Genomic DNA, 8,833 nt, shown 5'->3' with positions numbered 1-8,833 from the left:
GGTCTTCTGGGAGGGCTTGGTTTCAAACTTGTCTTTCCTATCAGCCGTACTGTTTTCCTAAGTGAGGCATAATTTTTATAGTGCCTTACAACAGCTGTCCAAAATTGTCGTGTTAACTAATCGGTCTGATTTTTAGTAATGTCAGTATCTAGTTAATATCAAAAATCTGAATTACATTAGTCTCTGCCAGTATGATCATCAAGTAGACTCATGGTAGCAGATGGATAAGTGAAGGGATAACATCTACAACCAGACAAGAACATCCTGCTGTCCTCCCTGCAGGTGAGACCCTAACACCTAAGAAAAAACTCATGGAGTGTTTCTTGTTTATAGTCTATTATTCTTCAAAGTTATCACCCTGTAAATACACAACTACTGTACAAAGAGAAGTGTTTCTAGTCACTGTGAGAAAATGCTGCTTACTAAGAATTATATGACATAGAGTGTCTATTTTACACGTGAACAGAAGACACCAGCACTACCCATCAGATTCAACCATTTGATTGGACTGGCATATTCACAAGGTTAGAAGATAAATTTAATTGAATTTGAGGCAGTGTGCTGTGGATATCGCTCTATATAAATAAAGCACTGATTGGCCAGTGACCAGGCAGGAAGTATAGGCGAGACAAGGAGAGAGGAGAATTGAGGAAGGAGGAAGGAAAGGGAGACCAGCTGGAGCCACCACCAAGACAAGGAAGATGTAAAGTACCGGTAAGCCATGAGCCACGTAGCAAAGTAAAGATGAATAGAAATGGGCTGAATATAAGAGTGAGAGCTAGACAATGATAGGCCTGAGCTAATGGCCAAGCAGTTTAAATAATGTAAGAGTATGTGTGTTTATTTTATAAGTGGGCTCCAGGACTGGCGGGACTTGGCAGTGGGAGCTGTAGAAAAATTCTACAGCTACAGCAGTGTGCTTCCATTTGTTCTTTTCCATGTATTTTCTCCTAATGTACCTTCTCTGCTTCCTTTGCAGAGCTCTCACTACTCAGATACTGGCCAAATTCTTTCCCCAACAGATACCAATTCTGCTTTTACTTTAAAATAACTTACACTGAAGTTTTAGACAGAGGAAATGAATGGCTTCAGAACACTCTACCACAAAATATGTCATTTAGGCATATTAGGCATTTGAGCTAATGATGATGAAGGAACAATAAGTGTAGAAAGGACTCTCCAACTTTCCACAATATAGCAAATCCCTCATGTATGCAAAACCATCCCCAAAGTAGGGAGATGAGACTATTCTGAACACTTGACGCTTGAGTGGACACTGAAATGGATCAGTATAAGCAAGCCTGGTAATGTGACCTGAACCCTTAATTAATTTCCAACATATATTTTACTTTCTCAAAAATTATTATACCTTACAAGCTAAAACTAACTTTTCCCTTTGTACTATCAATTTTCACAGTTTAGTATTCTTTACCTCTAAAATTTCGAAGTTCTTAGGACTAGTTACTTCTTTTGGTCTTCCTTAACTCACAAAGTCTCCTTTGTATCTGTAAAATTATTAAATAAAAATGTATGTTCTCTGTTAATCTGCCTTTTGGTTTATTCAGTCAGATACACAGAACTTAAAAAGAGTAAAGATAAGATTTGGTTGTTTTGGTTTGGTTTTTTGTTTGTTTTCCTTTATACTTGATACATTAAAAAAAAAACCAAAAAACATTTTTCTCTAGTGGAGTGTCATTGGAGTATACCAACCACACTCCAGGACAGGCCTCATGACCAGGAATAGTTAGCCAACACAAGGCAAAGTGAATTCCATGGTTTGGGGTGTGTGTGTGTGTGTGTGTGTGTGTGTGTGTGTGTGTGTGTGTGTACCATTGTTTTGCTTTTTTTGTTTGTTTTGGCTTTTTTTTTTAAGTTCACAGAAAGAACATAAGGTCTGGTAGGAAGGCAGGCAGGGAGGATCTGGGAAGAGCAGGAGAGGGGAAAACATGATCAAAACACATCGTATAAAAAAATAAGAAAACAATAAATTAAGTTTTTTCTATTACTATCATTAATACTTTTGATTCTTGCCCACTCCTTTTATAACTAATGCAGTAGCAGCAGGTACGAAAAGAGAAATAAATCCCAAGCCCATTTAATGATTTGTATAACCATTGGCACTAAAAATCCCCCAAAACAAAAAAGGAATCTAAATATGTAAACCATGGAGAAACTGTTTTGGTGGAAATGAAACACTCCCAGAATTTGTGCTGCAACAGATCTGGTGATGCTCTGCCTTGGTGATGATTCTCAGGAACTAAACTTTGTGATGCCGGAGAGACAACCTGCACAAGGAAACCTTTATGGACCATGACTCTATCAACATATCAAATGGACTCAGCCTCTTTGTGGGCTGCTTTCTCTGGCTTCAGCTCTTTGGGAGGGAGCATTATCCTGAGCATTATCAGAAAACACCCTATTCAAAGTTAGGCTTTAAGTTGCTTCCATTTAATCCAATGAAATGGTTTTCTAACCAGCAAAATGCAACTTCCCTGGAAAATTTTACTCCTTTGAATTAGATTATTAGAATAAATTATATATAAGTAAGTAACACTTAAATGAAATAGTAACGCACTATATGATTAATACAAAATCCAGACACTTTTCCAGTGTCAGGAGATTATATTTTAGTCTAGTTAAACAAGCTGATTGTGCTTTTATTCCACAAAAGAGGAAGAATGGTTATCAAAAATCAAAGCAATGATAGTCTTTCTTTGGCTATTAGTGTGTTCATTGCATCTATATAATACCAGCAATCATCAATAAGCATTATTGCAGCATAGTGTAAGTGTACGGCAGGAAAGTGGAATAAAACTTCAACTCAGCATGCCACACATGTAAATATGTCAGTAGAGTCTCTCTGCCTCTCTGTACTCCATAGACATCTGCAGACATTTACCCTTACAGATGAGAAGACCAGACAGTTGTATTTGTCTCATCACCAAGGACAAAGGAAAGCAGAAAACTTCCAGCAATCTCATATGAGACAAAGAAACAGAAACTCAGTGCTAGAGCACCACTGAGAAAACAAGAATATGGCTACATAATGACCAGGGGAGTCTCAGGTACAGGAAAGAAAAGAACTCTGAGAGAATCTGGGAAATCAGATGCAAAAATACCCGTGAATGTTTCTGGAGGTGGGGGCTGTTCTGTTTCAGAATGCTTGATGAGTTTAAACCAAAATTAGATTGGGGATAGAGACAAGACCTTCATAAAACCTACTCTTTTGATTAAAAAACAAATGTAACAACGTTATAAAACATAGGAAAATATCCCAGAGCAGAGAAATTGATAACTCTGAAGACTTAAAAAGAAACTTCAAAAGGCACAGACTCCATTGTAAACATAATTACAAAGCATCCAATGCCTTGGAAGTCACATCTAATTAGTACTTTAGCTGCATGATTAATGTTATGGTTGACACAACAGATATTTTTATTTACTTGCATATGGCTTATTTGCTTTTATTTCTTAGCATGCAATCATTACATTTCCAAAAATATACTAAGTAAAATAAATACTACTAAAAGTCATACTTTCTGATAATCTACACTTTTAATAAAATTGAGATTTTTTGTTATAATTTCAAAAATTGAGAAAATACCGCAATTTTTTAATAAGATTTCATTGAAACATTATTAACAACAGAGTAAGTGTATCAAATCTCTAAAAACAGACCATGTATAAATGAATATAGAAACATTTAAGAATTTTCAACAAAACTAGGGTAGAATTATCATTGTCATTTTTTTCCAAGTGGGGTAATAAGCATTAGAAAAAACTTCAGTGATTTGCCTCCCAATTCAATTAAGAAATCTAGGTCCAGCCACATCTCCCTAGGTGAGTCTCTGTTGTTACAGAGGTAACACTGAAACCAACGTATTTCAGACTGGATGGTTTGTCTTGTGCAGCATGTAGATGATGGAAATCTTTCTGCTCGTACAAGTAACCAAAAAATTTGGAGTTAGAATCTAGTTGTTTTGGGCAAGGGAGTAGGGAGGAGAGAAATTAAGCCTATATCTAGATGTCTTCAAAGATATCAATTTAGACTCCAATATAGTACTCTTACGTTTGAATTTCCACGTAACAATAGGTTTTATTTAGCTACATGATAAGAAGTCTGAGTACAACAATCAAGTTACATTTTGTGTTTTAAGTTGCCACTAATGATCAGAAAAATAGAATTTCACATTCACACACACACACACACACACACACACACACACACTGTTCCTACAGTGGGTGGGGCTTAAGAATCAGAATTAAGACCTTTGCACTGAGACCAATACTTTACCTAATCAAATTAAATTTCAAGGCTAGGGAAATGGGACAATGGGTAAAGTGTTTGCTACATAAGCATAAGGACTTGAGTTTGGACCCCTAGCACCAGCTTTAAAGCCAGGTGTCACAGTGCACATGCTAATCTGAGAGCTGGGAGGTGAAGAACAAAAGAATCCTGGGAGTCTAGATAAAACGGAGTGTTCAGGGTTCAGTGGAGATCCTGCCTTAAACAGTGAGGAAGATGACTGGATGGCAATCTGTGGCCTCCACACATGCCTCCCTGGGTGGCCACACCTGTATGCCCACACACCCACATTCAGACACACAAACACTGGTATAGAGAGACAGAGGAGACATAGAGTAGGTAAATTTCATTTGTTTACAGGAATCTTTTCTCTCCTGGCTATCTAGTTATTATGGCCAAGTGATTGATGCAAAATTATGTAAGGCCAAACCTTATTATATAATTTCTCACATAAATTTGAAGAATAATTAAAATACCTTGCTGAGTGTGGTGACACACTCCTTTAATCCCAGAACTCAGAATCCAGATGAAAGCTGATCTCTGAGTTCATGCCCAGCCTGGTCTAGAGAGCAAGATTCAGGACAGTCAGAGCTACACAGAGAAACTCTGTCTCAAAAAATAAACAAATAAATGAAAAGAACAAGCAAAAAATTCCAATACCATATTCATTTTTGTCATATAAAACACAATGAGGAAACATGACAAATGGTATTAGCTTATGGCTAGCCTCAGTTCCAAAATCTGAGTTGAATAATCATGTGGTGGTTTGAAAGAAAATGACCCCCAATGGGAGTAGCACTATTAGGAGGTGTTGCTTTGTTGGAGTAGGTGTGGCCTTGTTGGAGGAAGTGTGTCACTGTGGGGGTGGGCTTTGAGGTCTCTCATGCTCCAGATACTGCCAGTAAGACAGTTCATTTCCTGTCGCCTATGGATCAAAATGTAGGATCCTCAGCTCCTTCTCCAGTACCATGTCTGCCTGCATGCCTCCATGTCCCATCATGATGATAATGGACTAAACCTCTGAAACTGTAAGCCACTCCAACGAAATGTTTTCCTTTATAAGAGTTTCCATGGTCACGGTGTCTCTTCACAGCGATAGAAATGCTAAGACAGAAGTTGATGTCAGGGACTGAGGTGTTGTTGTAGTAGGCCTGACTGTGCTTTTGTTTGAAGGAATATGGACCTTGGTACTGTGGATTAGAAAAGCAGTTGAACACCTTAAGCACTGCTTAATGGGCCATCCTAACAGGAGCATGGAAGACAGTGTAGCTGGGTGTAATTTGAACTGTTCAGGCCTGGCTCAAGGGGTTTCAGAAGAGAAGAATTTTAGTATGTTGCCTAGAGATCATTCTCATGATACTTTGGTGAAAATGTGGCTGCTTTTTGCCCTTGTCTTAAAAGTCTGCTGGAGTTCAAATTGAAGAGTTTTAGATTAGTTCCATTAGCAAAGGAAATCTCAAAACAGCCTAGTATAGACTCTGTCGTGTGGTTATTAGTGGTAGCTCTAATGAAGATTTAAAATGAAAAAGAACAAATTGAACAAGTAAAACTATAAAGTGTACACTTTGAGGAGAAAAAAGGCACCAGGAAGTGGAATGGAGCTAAGTCCTGTGTTCAAGGAGATAAACAGATCAAGAAATGGAATAAAGGGAGTGGTGACCTCAGGGCAAGATCCTACCCAGCTAAATTTCCAGCTTGTGAAAAGGAATTAAGGAAAAGCTTAGAGATGGATGTAGTGGAACATGCCTTTAATCTTAGCACTCTAGAGGCAGAAGCTGGCAGATCTCTGAGTTTGAGGCCAGCCTGGTCCACAGAGCAAGTTCCAGAACAATCAGTCTTAGGCAGTGAAGGACACCATGGAAAACAGAAAGCTGGTGAAGATGTAATTGAAAAGGGGGGTCATGTTCCAGCCCCAGGAAGCAGCAGAACTTGGCAGCTTTGGCCACATGATTCTGGCTTTAGAGTTAATGATAAAAGAAAGGGATTATGGAATTTGCCTCTAAGTGATGTGTTTACCTAAATTATTCTAATATCGACAAAAACTCGAGTCAGATACTGGAGTAAAAACTTGACAGATCCAAAGAGCAATGAAGGAACAATCAGCTGACCCTAACTCTTCACAGTTCTCAGATCAAAAAGGACCATGAATCTCTCTAATCCCCTTCCTATATCTTCCTGTGCCCAAAACCAAATTCAGGTCAATCAACTGTTGACTCCACCCTCTGATTCAAGGTAAATTTTATTGTCAGTCACAGAGTGGCAGTGCAAATAAATATCCTGCAACATACAAGTCTAAGGAAAGCTGCTGAGTCCAAACATATATCAGGGGTGTCCCTGAATGGAGGCCCAGAGAGGCCATTGTATGAAGCTGTGAGGTGAAGCCTGGATTGTTTTGGAGACCCAAAGATATTAGAGATGCCAGAACAGTGGGATACCTGCTAAGGAAATCTGCTAACAGGGAGTGGAACCAGCTCAAGAGAGAGAAGTGTGTTGCAGTCAACAAAGCTGATAAGAGTTGGAGATCTGGCCGGGCTGTGATGGTGCACGCCTTTAATCCCAGCACTCGGGAGGCAAAGCCAGGTGGATCTCTGTGAGTTTGAGGCCAGCCTGGGCTACAGAGTGAGTTCCAGGAAAGGCACAAAGCTACACAGAGAAACCCTGTCTCAAAGAACAAAACAAAACAAAACAAAAAACAAACAAACAAACAAAAAAAGAGTTGGAGATCTGAAGAGCATTTTGACATCAGATATGGAGATACAAGGTTTGGAGTTTGCCCAGCTTCTTTTCTGTCTTGCTTTGTCTGTTTTTTCTTCACTTTGCTCCCTTCCCTGTGTTTTGTAATGGTAATGTATATCCTATACCATGATATGTTGGAAGTATGTGACCCGCCTTTTTTATTTTAATTTTACAGGTGATTACAGTTAAGAGATTGCATGAATCTCAGAAGAGACTTTGAACTTTAGACTGTTATAGTATATGGAGACCTTTGAAGTTGAGCTGAATGCATTTTTGCAATATGATATGGCCACAAGCCTTCGAGGTCCAGGGAGTAGTAGAATATAGTGATTTGAAAGAAAATGTTCCCCAAAGGGAATGTCACATATTAGGAAGTATGGCCTTGTTAGAGTAGGTGTGGCATTGTTAGAGGAAGTGTGTCACTATGGAGGTGGGCTTTAAAGTCTCCTATGCTCAAGCTACACCCAGCAAGACAGTTCACTTCCTGTTGCTTGTGGATCAAGATGTAAGACTCTCAGCTCCTTCTCAAGCACCATGTCTACCTGTACATTGTCATGCTTCCTGCCATGATAATAATGGACTAAACCTCTGAAACTGTAAGCCAGCCCCAATTAAATGTTTTCCTTTATAAGAGTTTTCGTGGTCATGGTGTCTCTTTACAGCAATAGAAACTTTAACTAAGACAAGTCACTGACTTTTAACTTTTTCTTTTACTTCCTCCTTCTCTTCTTCCTTCTCTTTCTCCTACTTTCTCTTTCCTCCCACATTTTTACAAACATCAAAATACTTAATTCTTTATGTGTATCTCCCCCTCTACGGGTGACTCTTCACTCCTTCTGATTTCAAGACAAGTTAATCTATATTACCCCATGGTTCCAAACTTCAGAGCTACATCTCCTCCATTGGTAAAGCTTGGGGTAGGGGTGGTGAAAGAATTTAGTTCAGCACTTCATGAGAGGAAAGCAAACCAGTTTGGGTGAGGCCAGAACTTCAAGAGAACAGAACCATCAAAAGGCTAGGTTCATCATGCATAGTGACATATACCTGTAGTCCCAAAATTTGGGACTCAGAAACAGGTGGACTGCATCAATTTCAAGGCAAGTATGATCTACCTAGTGAATTCCAGACCAGCTAATACAATGTGAAGAAACATTATCTCAAAATAAGGGTTGTGGGGGGCTACTATAGATGAGTGATATGTGGACTGTCTTGTAGCTAGCTTTAAGGATTTAAAGAAAGGTCTAAGCTCTGAGGGAGAGAAATTTAAAAATCATGAAAGTGAAGAGTGGAGTCAGGTAAGATAGAAACATGAAGAAGTCTTGTTAGAGACACCAAAAAAATAGACACCAAAGACCAGAATCAGAGTTGTAGCCAAAACCAGATGTGCCCAAGAACTCTAGATTTCTTATACCATCAAAATCTATCAAAAGCTGAGGTTCATTGTAATTGTAAAAAAAAAAAAAAAAAAATCAGTTGCCAGTGATCCACAACAGAGAATATTCTCAGAAAGAGTCCCTTTCATTTACTTATTGATAGAAAATGAGGAATAATATAATCATATGACTATTTAAAGGGTCTGATACCTCAAATGCCTTACTTCCTCACACACAGAAATGATGCTATCGATTTCCCACAAATCACCTTGCACCCACAGCCTATGTGCTGGTCTGCTTGTATTTCTACCCCTCTCATATCAGTTTTATTCTGTGGCATAGTTTTCATTTCTCTGCTTCAAGTGGTCTGATGTACTGTGACTACCCTTCCTATTTTGTTTGGCAGTCTGTTTTCTTC

This window comes from Peromyscus eremicus, chromosome 3 (assembly GCF_949786415.1).
Source record: "Peromyscus eremicus chromosome 3, PerEre_H2_v1, whole genome shotgun sequence".
NCBI classification, from domain to species: domain Eukaryota; kingdom Metazoa; phylum Chordata; class Mammalia; order Rodentia; family Cricetidae; genus Peromyscus; species Peromyscus eremicus.
The sequence above is the reverse complement of the archived record's forward strand: the minus strand, read 5'-3'. Positions refer to the sequence as shown.